The sequence below is a fragment of the Typopeltis vanoorti genome, chromosome 5, assembly GCF_054136105.1.
Source record: "Typopeltis vanoorti isolate ZY-2024b chromosome 5, IOZ_Tvanoo_1.0, whole genome shotgun sequence".
Taxonomy (NCBI): Eukaryota; Metazoa; Arthropoda; class Arachnida; order Uropygi; family Thelyphonidae; genus Typopeltis; species Typopeltis vanoorti.
The window spans coordinates 1,317,714-1,331,638 of NC_143553.1; the positions used below are offsets into that span (position 1 = coordinate 1,317,714).

Below are 13,925 nucleotides of genomic sequence, written 5' to 3' on the forward strand. Positions count from 1 at the left end.
ACATATGGGGCACTCCATCTCCGAAGTCGTGCAGGCACTGGGCTTTTAATGGGCCACTGTGTCAAGAGTGTATCGTGAGTACATGGAATCGGGTAAAACCACAGCCGCCAGGGAAAACTGCCGTGGTGTACAACGTGTTGATGACAGGGGGATGCCATCAGATAGCTCATAACAGTGGATAGATCACTCGCCAATTCAATGCCGGACAACAACGACGTGTGAGCAGCCAAACCATCCAGAACCATCTCCTCGCTATGGGGGTACAGAAGCCACCACCCGACTAGGGTACCTCTGCTCCCTGCACGTCACAAGGCACAATGATTAGCATGGGTGCAGGAACACCGCCATTGAACCCTTGATGCATGGAAAAAGGTCGCCTGGACTGATAAGTTGAGATACACGTTGGTACATGCCGATGGCAGGGTACAAGTTCGTCGCCAAGCACATGAAGCGACGGATCCCTCGTGCCAGCAGGGTACAGTTCAGGCCAGTGGTGATGGTATCCTCGTACAGGGACTGTTTACGTGGGATGATATAGGTCCCCTGGTACATCTACCATCATCCCTCACCAGTGAACGATACAGGGACCTGCTGTCAGATCATGTTTTTTCATTGTGCTGTAGGCACAGAAATGCACCCATTTCTGCACCTACAGCACCCTGCAGGAGACCTGTACCTACAGTAAGACAATGCGCCGGCCCACCGCTCCCGAATTGTGGCCAAGTGGGTGGATAAACACTCCACGGACATGAGGATGCTTGGCTGGCCCCCCGAGGTCCCCTGACCTCAATCCTATTGAACACATCTGGGATGCTGTTGAGAAAGATATACGTGCCCTGGACCCTGCTCCAACCAATCTCCGTGCATTGTGGGAAGCTGTGCAGCGGTCATGGATCAGTTTGGCTCCCCAACACTTCCGGTGCCTTGTGGAGGCCATGCCACGCTGCCATCACCAAGGCGAAAAGGGGTGTTACCTGCTACTAGGCAGGTATCTCTAATTCAACTGCTCATGAGTGTATATGTGTGTGTGTGTGTGTGTGTGTGTGTGTGTTTTATACTTATTTATTTTTATGAAAAAATACTACTCTGGCACATTATTAACAATATAATTAACTGTTTAGACTTACATGCTGGTTTGAACTTATTAAGGTTTAATGAAATAAACACAGCACATATAATTAATTAAATACGTTTAATCAGTCCTATATTTTGTCTCAGTCACTGAGACATATATATTACCATACATTTATTATTCATTGTACATTTTTATTATGTTAGTAATAAAACAGTTCATTTTTAATGCATTTTCATGAAATATGAAAATATTAGAAATGTGAACAGAGCTAATCTAATGTGGCAGAACTTAAACAATGGAAGAGAAAAAGAGCTGCAAACAGGTATTTGATGCTAGAAAAAATACCCAGAGAGACCAAGATTCAAATAGAATGATGCAGATAAAAATACCTTAGAAGACTGAATTATAAGATCTGACAATACTAGAGTCCTGACCAATAATAGACTAATTTGGACAAAAATGAAAACTGCTCATATAAAGTGACTAATAATGTAAACTTAATCATGTAGTACTCTCATAGTATCCTGTAGACCTTTTTCAGGGTACACACACACCAGGAATTTGATGATGGAATACACAGGAGGCCAGCAAAAGATACTCAGAAAAAAATAATGGATTCTATGAAAATTATAAAAAAACATTTAAAGGTACATACATATAAAAAGGTAGAAGAAATTTTCTGCATATTATCTACTTTTTAAAAATTTTGCTGTGTTATTCTACTAGTTAAGAGCTGAATAGAAAAGTATGATTTGAAAGGAATTTGAAGTACTGGAATTAATACTAATCCTAACACAACAGAAAAGTGTTCTTTATTATATTACTACTGACAGTGATTAGCAATTACGATTTTAATTATAACATCCCTAATGATTTTCACCTGTCTCTACTCAATTCACTCCAAGATGAATGTATCTGGAAGTAAGGAATAATTTGCTAAGTTCATTCAATTGTCACCTTGATGGAATTCAGTCTTTGGTGAGAAGTCTATAACAATGCTAATAAAAGATTATAGCAATACATGTACTGCTAAATCTTTTGATTAATATTTTATTATGTATAAAAATGAAAATATTGAATATACTTTGTTGTAATTGTCTATCATAACTAACTTGGCTTTATGAACCTAATTAATATTATAATGTGGTAGTTAACCTGTTTACATAATCTGATACATTTATTAATGAGTATGCTCTCTAGATAACTGATGTGTTTACCAGAAAATTTTTTATAAATGTTCTCTATATCCAAATGGATACAGAGAACAGTTTTCACAGAATGACCACATTTTGACTAGGAAAAAACATCTTAAGGAAGTAACAAATTGTAAGGTAATCCAAACAGATCAAGTGGTGCAGCAACAACGGCTGCTGTGTGCAGACTTTAAAATAAGGTATAAGAACCTTTGGAAGCCATGGGATGAAGACAATTTTAGACAATGTTAGAGAGGATTTTGGATGGACTAGAAAATGTACAAGATTGGTGGAGACATAATTCAAAAGCAATTCTGAGCTGTGCAATCGAGGTACTAGCAAAACATCTGGAAAGATTAGAGAGTAGAAGGAGGGTTGGTGGTGGAATAATAATGTACAAGAAGCAGTGATGGCTAAGAAGGAGGCAAAGCAGAAATGGGATGAGCCAAGAGTGGAAGAGGACAGAGAGAGAAAGCGAGAAGCCAAGAGTGTTGTTGTGTGGGCATATCAAGATCTTTATGATCAATTAGAAACAAAGGAAGGACAGATAAAAATTTATCGATTGGCAAAATGTAGAAATAAGGCATCAAAGGAGATCTTATATGTGAGGCAGATCAAAGACTCTGAAGGAAGAGTATTAAGGAGGGATGTGGATATAAGAAACAGATGGAGAATATACTTTGAAGGGCTTTTGAATGAGGAAAATGTGAAGACTCATAGAGAAGATGGGCAGCCTTATGAGGGGATGGTGCAAAATATCAGTAGAGTGGAAGTGAAGGAAACCATAAGAGGCTGAAGAATGGAAAATCAGTGGGCCCTAATAGGATCACAGTGAAAGCATGGAAGACACTGGGGGAAGAGGAAATTGACCTGCTGTGGGACCTGTTCATAAAAGTTTGCCAATAAGAAAATATGCCTGAGGAGTGGAGGGAAAGTACTCTTGTCCCTATCTACAAGGGTAAAGGGACAAGACTATAAGAATTACACTAGACTGTAAGAATTACAGAGGAATAAAGTTGATGTCCCACACAATAAAAATCCTAGAAAGGGTTCTTGATAGAAAACTGAGGCAGGAGGTGGAGATTGCAAAGGAGCAATTTGGCTTCATGCCTGGTTGATCGATGACAGATGCTATCTTTGAGTTATGGGAGATGATGGAAAAGTTTCGAGAGAAACAACGGGAGCTACATCTGGTGTTTATTGATCCGAAGAAAGCATATGATAGAGTGCCAAGGCAAAAATTCTGGAGGTATCTGAGGAAGAAGAAGGTACCAGAGAAATATGTCAGGTTGGTGCAGATGTACAGAAATGAGAAAACAAGAGTTCAGACCTACCTGGGAGAGACAGAAAGTTTCCAAGTGACAGTTGGTTTGCATCAAGGGTTAGCATTAAGTCAGTTCCTTTTCAATATTATAATCAAGTGGTGACAGAGGAGGTGAGAGAAGATGTGCATTGGACAATGTTGTATGTAGATGACATCATGCTGTGTGCAGAATCAAGAGAAGTTGCAGCTCACAAATCCACCCAACCATCTAATACTGCTCTCACACATGGGGTGGGGCCCCCAAAAGCTCCATCAAAATGCTCAATACAATACAGAACAGGGCAACCAGACTTATTAATGACGCATCTCTTACCAACTCACTCCCCTCACTTTCGCACAGACGATCGGTCTCCGCACTATGTGTATTCTACAAATATTTTGATGAAAAATGTTCATCTGAAATAGCATCAATAACTCTCCCACTTAGTACTAAGCTCATTGGAACATGTGCAGCTGCTGCTCAACTTCCCTTCACAGTGCACCTTGAAACCCACAAAACAAGTTTCTCTTTCTTCATTTATGCAACTGCTGTGCATTAGTACTGTGTATGTACTATAGGTTGATCAACCAACTTCTCGTGTATGGGCTCAACATAAAAGAAAAAAAAAAAGCTAAACTGGAAAGGTGGAGGAAAGTACTGGAAGAGAGAGGTATGAGACTGAGTAGAAGTAAGACAGAGTATATGTGTTGCAAAGTGGATGGCAGCCAAGAGACAGATCTGGAGCTGGAAGGAAATGTCATCAAAAAGGTTAGGGACTTTAGATACTTAGTTCAACAGTGAAAGAGGATGGAGAAGCTGAGAAGGAAGTGGGATGCAGGATACAAGCTGGATGGAGGAACTGGAGAGAGATGGCTGGAGTGTTATGTGATAAGAGTGTGCTGATCAATCTTAAAGGCAAAATCTACAGGACAGTAGTAAGACCAGCTATGACACATGCTATGGAAATTGTGGCCCTGAGGAAAAATTACATCAGCAGGATGGAAGTAGCAGAGATGAGAATGCTTAGGTGGATGTGCAGTGTGACCAGAAAGAATCGTCTGAGAAATGACTATGTAAGGGGAACGTGAAAATTACAAACTTAGGAGTGAAGATACAGGAGGTAAGTTTGAGATGGCTTGGTCACATGATGAGGAGGAAGAACGAGTATGTGGGAAGAAAGGTCATGCAGATGGATGTGCAGGGGAGGAGGAACCGTGGGTGGCCAAAGAAAACATGGGGAGCTGGTGGAGGAGGACTTGAGGATGAAGAACTTGGATGTGGAAGAGACTCATTAAAAACAGCAAGCCTAGTCAGATGTCATCTCCTTCCAGGAGGTTGACTACCATGGGCTTCCACCATGTACAGTTTTGTGCTTCTCTATTGCATTCTTCATAGGACAAAAAGGTCCAATCCTCAATATTTCCCATCCAATCTGTTTTCTGTCTTCCTCTTCTTCTTTTTCCTTGTATCATTCCTTCTAGAAGTGTTTTTGGTAGGGATTCATATCTTACTATGTGACCAAGGTAGGTGGTTTTCCTTTTCTTAATAGTTTTCAAGAGATTTTTTATCTTCTCCAATCATGTCTAATTCTAAATTAGTTTTTTTGGCAGTCCATGGGACTCTAAGAATTCTTCTGAGGATCCACATCTCAAAGGCTTTTAGTTTATTTTCACAATATTTTGATTATTCTTGTTCAGAGGCTTATACGCTGGTTAAACATGATAACTAATATTTAAGGAATTGACAGCATATACTAGAAATATAGATTAAATAAACTTTAATATATACTTTCCGATATTTCGGCGAACGTCACGTTGCCATCTTCTTGGGAACTTACTACAAAGACACGTGCACACAAGTACTAATAACAGCAAATGAGACTGAAGCTGGGAAGCTAGCGTTTTCCTAAAGTCCCGATGGTGCCCCCTGGTGAGCTATATTGGTAGTTCTTGGCCTTTGGGCTGAAGTTCTTCTGATAAAAGTTTCCCAAATTTGGGGCAGTCTCATGCATCCAAATTTGTTGAGGTTTGGCATGTTCCTAAGGGCCGAGGCTGATTCCATGAATAGTCTTTCATACTTGAACTTGCTGCGGTGTATTACTGTGGCTTTCTTCCATCTTATTCTGTGGCGAGTATCCAGAGCGTGGTTTGCAAGCCCAGAGTGGCTGTACTGGTGAAATCGGATGTAATCCTTGTGTTCTGAGATTCTGATATTTGCTGTCCTGCCTGTTTGGCCAAAGTAGGACAGTTTACAGCTGCAAGGGACCTGGTATACAACAGGTAGGTCTAGGGGAAGTGGTTGGTCTTTGGTGGAGCGGATAAGGGATGCCAGTTTTCTATGTGGTCTGTAACAAGTGGTCAAGTCATGTTTTTTTAAGATTTTATTGATTTTTTTGAGGTGCCTCGGATGTAGGGAATGGTGATGGATTTAGAGTAATCTTTTTTGTGAAGGGGAGGGGGTGGTGGGTTGTGGATAACTGGGTTAAGTATTTTTTGGATTTTTTGGAGGGGGTAGCCGTTGGCTGAGAAAGTGTCACGGATGTGATTTAGTTCAGTGGTTAGGGCTTGATCATTAGAACAGATTATTTTTGCCCTGTTGAATAATGTTTTAATAACTCCATATTGTTGTGAGGGGGGGGGGATTGTTGGTGAATGTATCTGCCTGTATGGGTGGGTTTTCTATAAACTGAGAAAACCACGGTTCCATCAGGTTGGCGGGTGACTAGTGTGTCTAGGAAGGGGAGGTTATTGTTTTCCTCTTTTTCCAGGGTGAATTTGATTCTAGGGTGTTGGTTGTTTAAGTGTGTTAGGAAGGAGAGGAGTGAATCCGGGCCATGTGGCCAAATAGCGAAAACATCATCAACGTAGTGAAGCCATATGGTAGGTTTTTGTGGGGCTGAGTTTAAGGCTTTCTCTTCAAACATCTCCATGAAGAAGTTGGCCAAGGGTGAGGAAAGTGGTGAACCCATGGCTGTCCCCTCTATCTGTTTGTAGAATTTTTCCTGCCAAACGAAATAGCCTGAGTTCATTGTAAACTGAAATAGGGCTGAGATATCTGGAGGAAATTTAGCTAGGATTAGCTCTAAGGTTTCTTTGAGGGGGACATTCGTGAATAGGGAGGAGACATCAAAACTGACCATTATGTCATTATGTTGGAGTGTAAGGTTTTCTATACTGGCTTTGAAGTGGGCCGAGTTTTTTTATGTGTGATAGTGTATTGCCAGTATAGTGTGAGAGCGCTTTGGCTAAATGCTTGGCTAGTTTGTAAGTGGGGGAATCAATGCCATCCACTATGGGACGTAATGGCACATTTTCTTTGTGTATTTTTGGGAGCCCATATAGGGAGCCCATACACGCGGTTCCCTAGCCTACATAAACAGAGCTATTTCAACGCTAGAAAATGAGCTATCACTTACGCTGAATCACAAGCTTCGGTCAGTCCTACATGACGTCTCGTGTACGGCAGCTAAAAAAGAATTTGAACGAGTACGGAGCCGACATATCAACAAGTTTGATAAATTAATAAAGAACTCGGTGTCCAAACCTAAACTACAAACCAACACTGTTGTTAACCTTTCGTCAGCTACCTTAAAGCCTGAAGCACTCCACGCTCTGTCACGTGGTCACAACTTCGCCATTGCTCCTAAGAAATTACCGGCCGAGGAATTAATGATCCAAATTGAACGCCGGATTCGCCAACTTCCAAACCACATCGCCAACGATATTAGATTGGATGTAGCCTGTGTTCTCAATAAAGCAAAACCTCCAAAATCCAACATATCCATTAGTGAATACAAGACACTACAAGAATTGAAGAGAAACAAAAAAATAGTGATCACCAAAGCGGATAAGGGGAACGCCACTGTGGTACTCAATCTTAAAGACTACACAGGTAAGCTCAAGGCATTATTATTATTAGATCGTTCCACTTACCTCCCCATTGATTACAATCCCACCAACTCACAAATTAGAAAACTCCATAGGCTCCTTAAGAAGGTCACTTCTTGGCCTGTGGAGATTACCAACAGACTAAAACCCTATAACTCTAGACCCCCCCGCATATATGGGCTCCCAAAAATACACAAAGAAAATGTGCCATTACGTCCCATAGTGGATGGCATTGATTCCCCCACTTACAAACTAGCCAAGCATTTAGCCAAAGCGCTCTCACACTATACTAGCAATACACCATCACACATAAAAAACTCAGCCCACTTCAAAGCCAGTATAGAAAACCTTACACTCCAACATAATGACATAATGGTCAGTTTTGATGTCTCCTCCCTATTCACGAATGTCCCCCTCAAAGAAAACTTAGAGCTAATCCAAGCTAAATTTCCTCCAGATATCTCAGCCCTATTTCAGTTTACAATGAACTCAGGCTATTCGTTTGGCAGGAAAAATTCTACAAACAGATAGAGGGGACAGCCATGGGTTCACCACTTTCCCCACCCTTGGCCAATTTCTTCATGGAGACATTTGAAGAGAAAGCCTTAAACTCAGCCCCACAAAAACCTACCATATGGCTTCGCTACGTTGATGATGTTTTCGCTATTTGGCCACATGGCCCGGATTCACTCCTCTCCTTCCTAACACACTTAAACAACCAACACCCTAGAAAAAGAGGAAAACAATAACCTCCCCTTCCTAGACACACTAGTCACCCGCCAACCTGATGGAACCTTGGTTTTCTCAGTTTATAGAAAACCCACCCATACAGGCAGATACATTCACCAACAATCCCCCCCCCCTCACAACAATATGGAGCTATTAAAACATTATTCAACAGGGCAAAAATAATCTGTTCTAATGATCAAGCTCTAACCACTGAACTAAATGACATCCGTGACACTTTCTCAGCCAACGGCTACCCCCTCCAAAAAATACTTAACCCAGTTATCCACAACCCACCACCCCCTCCCCTTCACAAAAAAGATTACTCTAAATCCATCACCATTCCCTACATCCGAGGCACCTCGGAAAAAATCAATAAAATCTTAAAAAAACATGACTTGACCACTTGTTACAGACCACATAGAAAACTGGCATCCCTTATCCGCTCCACTAAAGACCAACCACTTCCCTTAGACCTACCTGGTGTATACCAGGTCCCTTGCAGCTGTAAACTGTCCTACTTTGGCCAGGCAGGACAGCAAATATCAGAATCTCAGAACACAAGGATTACATCTGATTTCACCAGTACAGCCACTCTGGGCTTGCAGACCACGCTCTGGATACTCGCCACAGAATAAGATGGAAGAAAGCCACAGTAATACACCGCAGCAAGTTCAAGTATGAAAGACTATTCATGGAATCAGCCTCGGCCCTTAGGAACATGCCAAACCTCAACAAATTTGGATGCATGAGACTGCCCCAAATTTGGGAAACTTTTATCAGAAGAACTTCAGCCCAAAGGCCAAGAACTACCAATATAGCCCGCCAGGGGGGCACCATCAGGACTTTAGGAAAACGCTAGCTTCCCAGCTTCAGTCTCATTTGCTGTTATTAGTACTTGTGTGCACGTGTCTTTGTAGTAAGTTCCCAAGAAGATGGCAACGTGACGTTCGCTGAAATATCGGAAAGTATATATTAGTTTATTTAATCTATATTTCTAGTATACGCTGTCAATTCCTTAAATATTAGTTATCAACAATATTTTGATATTGTCCAGGTGTTTGCTCCATATAGCAGTGTTGACCATATGTAGCATTTGGACAGCCTAATTCTTGTTTTTGTGTGAATTTCTCTTGAGGTAAGAATGTTTTTCATGCTAATGAAGGTTGATCTAGCAATTTCTATTCTTTTTAATATTTCCTTATCACACTTTCCATTCTCTGTAATTAGTTGTCCCAAATATATATAACTCTCTACTACTTGATCTAAAGTATTTCCTCTGATCTTAATATTTATATTGGGTATTTTCCCTTTTTCTCTTGTTACCAACATGGTTTTGGTTTTTTTTTGAAGTTGAATTTAAGTCCATATTTTTCACTTAGCTTCAGTGTCTCTACTTGTAGGTTTTTTTGAAGATCTTTTTTATTTTCAGCTAGCAGTACTGTATCATCTGCATATCTTAAGTTGTTTATATTCCTGCCTCCTATGCTGACTCCTTTAAATTCTTCTAATTGCTGGAAAATATTTTCAGTATAGAGGTTAAACAATATAGGAGAAAGAACACAGCTTTGTCTAACTCCCTTCTTTACTGGGAATTACTCCGAGATTTCTCCTGATATTTTTAGTGAGGCAGTTTGCTCCCAATATAGATTTATCAGTAATCTGGTATCTTTACTATCTACTCCTAAATTTCTGAGGCATTTGATTAGGTGTTCATGTTGTATATCTCTCCAAATATCTTTCTATAATAGTTTTAATATTGAAGAGTCCTTCTCTAGTTTCTTTATTTTCCTGGAAACCAGATTGTGTTTCATTAATTTCCATTTTGATTTTATGTTTATTTCTTTCTAGGATGATATACAACATAACTTTTGCTATCTGACTGATTGTTCTGTATTCTTCACATTTGATTATCTTCAATTTTTTTTTTTAGGTATTGGTAGGAACGTTGAGTGCTTAAAATCTTTTGGCAAGAGTCCAGTTTCTTGGAGGAGACTCATTAAAAACAGTCTCTGAATAAGCTACAGAAGAAGATGATATCCAAATGATCGTCAATTATCTAGTCTAATACAGAGGAGCACACCTTTTCCTCTGGTAAACCATATAAGTTATGGACACTTTATTACACGATTTAAGCACAATCTAGGCTTAGATTCTTCTTAAATCTTGATCATAATATTCAGATCAAAGAATATTATTACATCATGACATAACTCCTACCCACAGTGCAATGTAACTTGATAGTGAATTTCTTTTAGTATAACATTATACCTATGGAGTTTTGGTAGTTTGTAAGAGTAAGCAAGGTCTGTTAACACAGTATTTGTTACAGTGACAGTTTACTGTCACTGTAACAGTTAACCAAAAAAACGCTCTACCCAAAGCCTCGGGCTATTAATGCAGCAATCTCTGATATTTACACTGATATATTGCAGTTGGTTATATGCCTTTTCTCCATAGTTTTGCTTATTTAATGCCATTGTGATATTTTTCTTCATCTGATTTTGGTTTGTGTAATTCTGGGTTATTTCTTCAAGCTCTGAGCACTTTTATACTATCAAGCAAGTCGAAAAACATTGCTTACAAGAGTATATTTACTACACACACATTTGTGTAGCTTCTATGGGAAAGGGCTAAGCTTATTATACCTGCTATGACATTAATTAACTAATTATTATTATTTTGTTTTCTGAGGTGAGGGATAGAGGAATGGATTGCAAAGTTTCATAATATGGCTAAGCCACGATTAGTAACAGGTCGATTTGTTTTTCTCAGCTCTTTTCAATATATCTTTTTCCTCACTCTTAGATACTGAAACTTTTAAATTATTTTTGTATGTTTGACTTTGTAAGTTAATTTCTGCTGATTAGATCATAATGGAATATCAGCTAAATGCACTCCATAGGGCTGAAATCATACTATGTATCTGGAAGTCTTATTACACACATGGATACATAGAATACATTTTGTAGGGTGATAGAACCACATGGCCAGATTTTTTCTTTTTTCTAAAAAATTCATTCCCGTCCACAAAAAAGTTTACATCCTTTTGTGGATGGGAGTGACATAAAAATCATCATCAAAGGTGCAGATCAAAATTTGGTAGTGGTTTTTGTTTCCCATGAAGCATGAGGCAAGTAGTGATTTTTGTGATTTCTATTCTTTATTTTTATTGGATAGCTGGATTATTGTCTTGTAATCTTATTTATTTTTTTAAAATGATCCCAAACAAGAGAGGTTAGTCAGCCTGTAGCCTGTTAGCAAAGTAGATTGGCAGAGGACAAAAACAAAAAAAAATTCTTCACATCGGATTCAAAGACCTATGGATTGCATTGGTTGAAAAACACATAAAAGAGTAGACTGTTTCAATAGGCTGCAATAGAATGAATGAATGAATACGAGAAATTTGTTTAGAGTTTGGAGATGAACTGTGAATGGGTTTATAAAATGGCTTTAGAAGAGAGAAGAGAAATTCTTGATGCCCATTCAGGTAAACAATGACCATGTGAAAGTTGTAGAGGATGCAAGCAGGAAGCTGAACATCTATGTGAAAGTGAGTGATGGTGAGAGATAAGTCCTAACTGCTTGATCTGTGCAGTTCGAGGAAAACCAGTTGGTGTTGTGAACATTAAAACCTCCACGGAAGATTACCTCAATGTTAGAAAAGTTGGATTGAAGGAAACATGTTTAAAGAAGGGAAATTAATAAATTCAAAATGGTTTTTGAATTTATTAATTTTTGAACAACAGATAGAACAGAATGAATTTGACAGAAGGGAAGAGAGATTTTTAGCCAAAGGAGGACAAAAACAGAAAATGCTAAACTGGATAATCTCTGGCATGGTGTATATCAGCGTGAAGAAATGACACTTTTCAAAGAAAAGAATCTGTGTATTATGAGAAAATATCTTTGAAATATCTTACTGAGAAAACTAAGATGAGTAGTGCTTAAGGAGACTGAAATTTCAGTTTGTGAGGAAATGCAAAGGGGGATTTTGCAGACTAAAGTTGAAATGAACACTGTGTGGTGGTGTTTAAATTCTGGTTTTCACAATAGCTATTTTAGTAGTAGTATTTGGTTTTTGTACTAGTGTCCTTTTTTATTAGAGTAAATATTCATGCTAATTAACTATTTTGGCATTTTTCTTATAATTTTAGACCTATTTCCTGCAGACAGCAAAGGTGAGATCAGAACAGGCTTGTATATACAAGAGTGTGTGTGTGCGCACGCACAAGGCCATCTTTTGATTCATTGCTGTTGTTAATTTAGATCTACTTGTTTGTGTGGTGGTGTATTTTGGGTCAGGATCTGAAGCAGTGCCACCTGACAATTTTATTGGGTTGAAGTAGCATTTTTCAGATAGCTTAACAATACTGTCCTTCAGAATCTCATCTGTTCCTGTGAGGAAGCAGAGGGTGATAGTATGTTTTCAAACTTTAATCAAGTCATGAACTGTCAACACAATGCGTAGAAAAGGTTAGTCGCTGGCAGCTGTACACATTTGATTTTCACTGTATAATACACAACATCAAAGAAATAAATAAGAAAATAAATACCATTTATTTTGCTATTTAGCTGCTAATGTCACTAATTTTATACCCAGCAACTTCAGTCAAAAATAGTCTGCCACAGTAATGCAAACAGCAACAATTACTTAACAGTAGAAATGGATGAGAATTGTCACAGACAATATAAGAACAAGTCATAACTTGGTGCCATTTAATGTTTGATAAACAGAAGTTTATATTAAGGCGATCTTTAAAAATGAATGTCTTCCAGCAGGGGCAGACTACCATGAATTTTCCAGTGGGCCATCATGCGAATGAGTCAAGTTATCTGCTATGGTGTTTTTTATATTCATTCAAACACTATTTTTATTCTGAAAACACGATCATAAATAAAAGCAATACTTCTTAAATATGTGGCAAATGCAACAAAATCACATACAGCAATGTGATGAATGTTCTTCAACAGTGGTCCACAATATCAAAGGTGGCATTGTACCCCTAACTATTCACAGATGTGTTGCATGCTATTATGTAACTGCATGTTAGCTGTTCAGTGTTCATTTGTTTACTTTGTGGGTAACTAGATGTATCAGGGCTACTGAAAGTGCAAGGTGATTGGGAGAAGTTTAAAAAATGACACTACAAGCTGAATAACAAGAATATAAGCTTACCTTAATAGATATGTTTCACAAACCACTTCATAATCACACAATACTTCATATGTGGATGTGTTCAACCAGTCTTCCATTTTGCCATCATTGTCACTGAATGCAAATATTGATGATATCATTGGGTTCCTTGAAGTTTGAAGAAATGCAATAATTTGATTCTACACCACATATCTGCATCACAAAGGTCTGTTCAACACCATCAACATTAACAATAAATAGGAACACAGAATATACTCCTAATGTTAATTGGGAGTATATTCAGCTAGCTGAATTACAAGAATATAATATTACCATAATATGTTTTCACAAACCACTTCATGATCAAATGATAATACTTCACGTGTGAATGTGTTCAACCAGTCTTCCATGTTGCCATCATTGTTACTGAATGCAAATATTGATGATGTCATTGAAGAAAGGCAATAATTTGATTCTGCACACAAAGTTCTGTTCAACATCATCAGTATTAACAATAAACAGGAATGTAGAATATATACTCCGAATTTTCATCAGCCCATTCCATCAACTTCACCATGTTCTGATATATGCATATAAGTGATA

The 13,925-nt window shown here is 38.6% G+C and overlaps 1 protein-coding gene across 1 annotated transcript in view; it reads right to left on the reverse strand.

Annotated features, from left to right (window-relative positions):
* The window catches only part of Brr2 (U5 small nuclear ribonucleoprotein l(3)72Ab), a 486,889-nt gene that overhangs the window by 124,577 nt on the left and 348,387 nt on the right, over window positions 1–13,925 (reverse strand). The gene's annotated exons all lie outside the window — the stretch shown is intronic.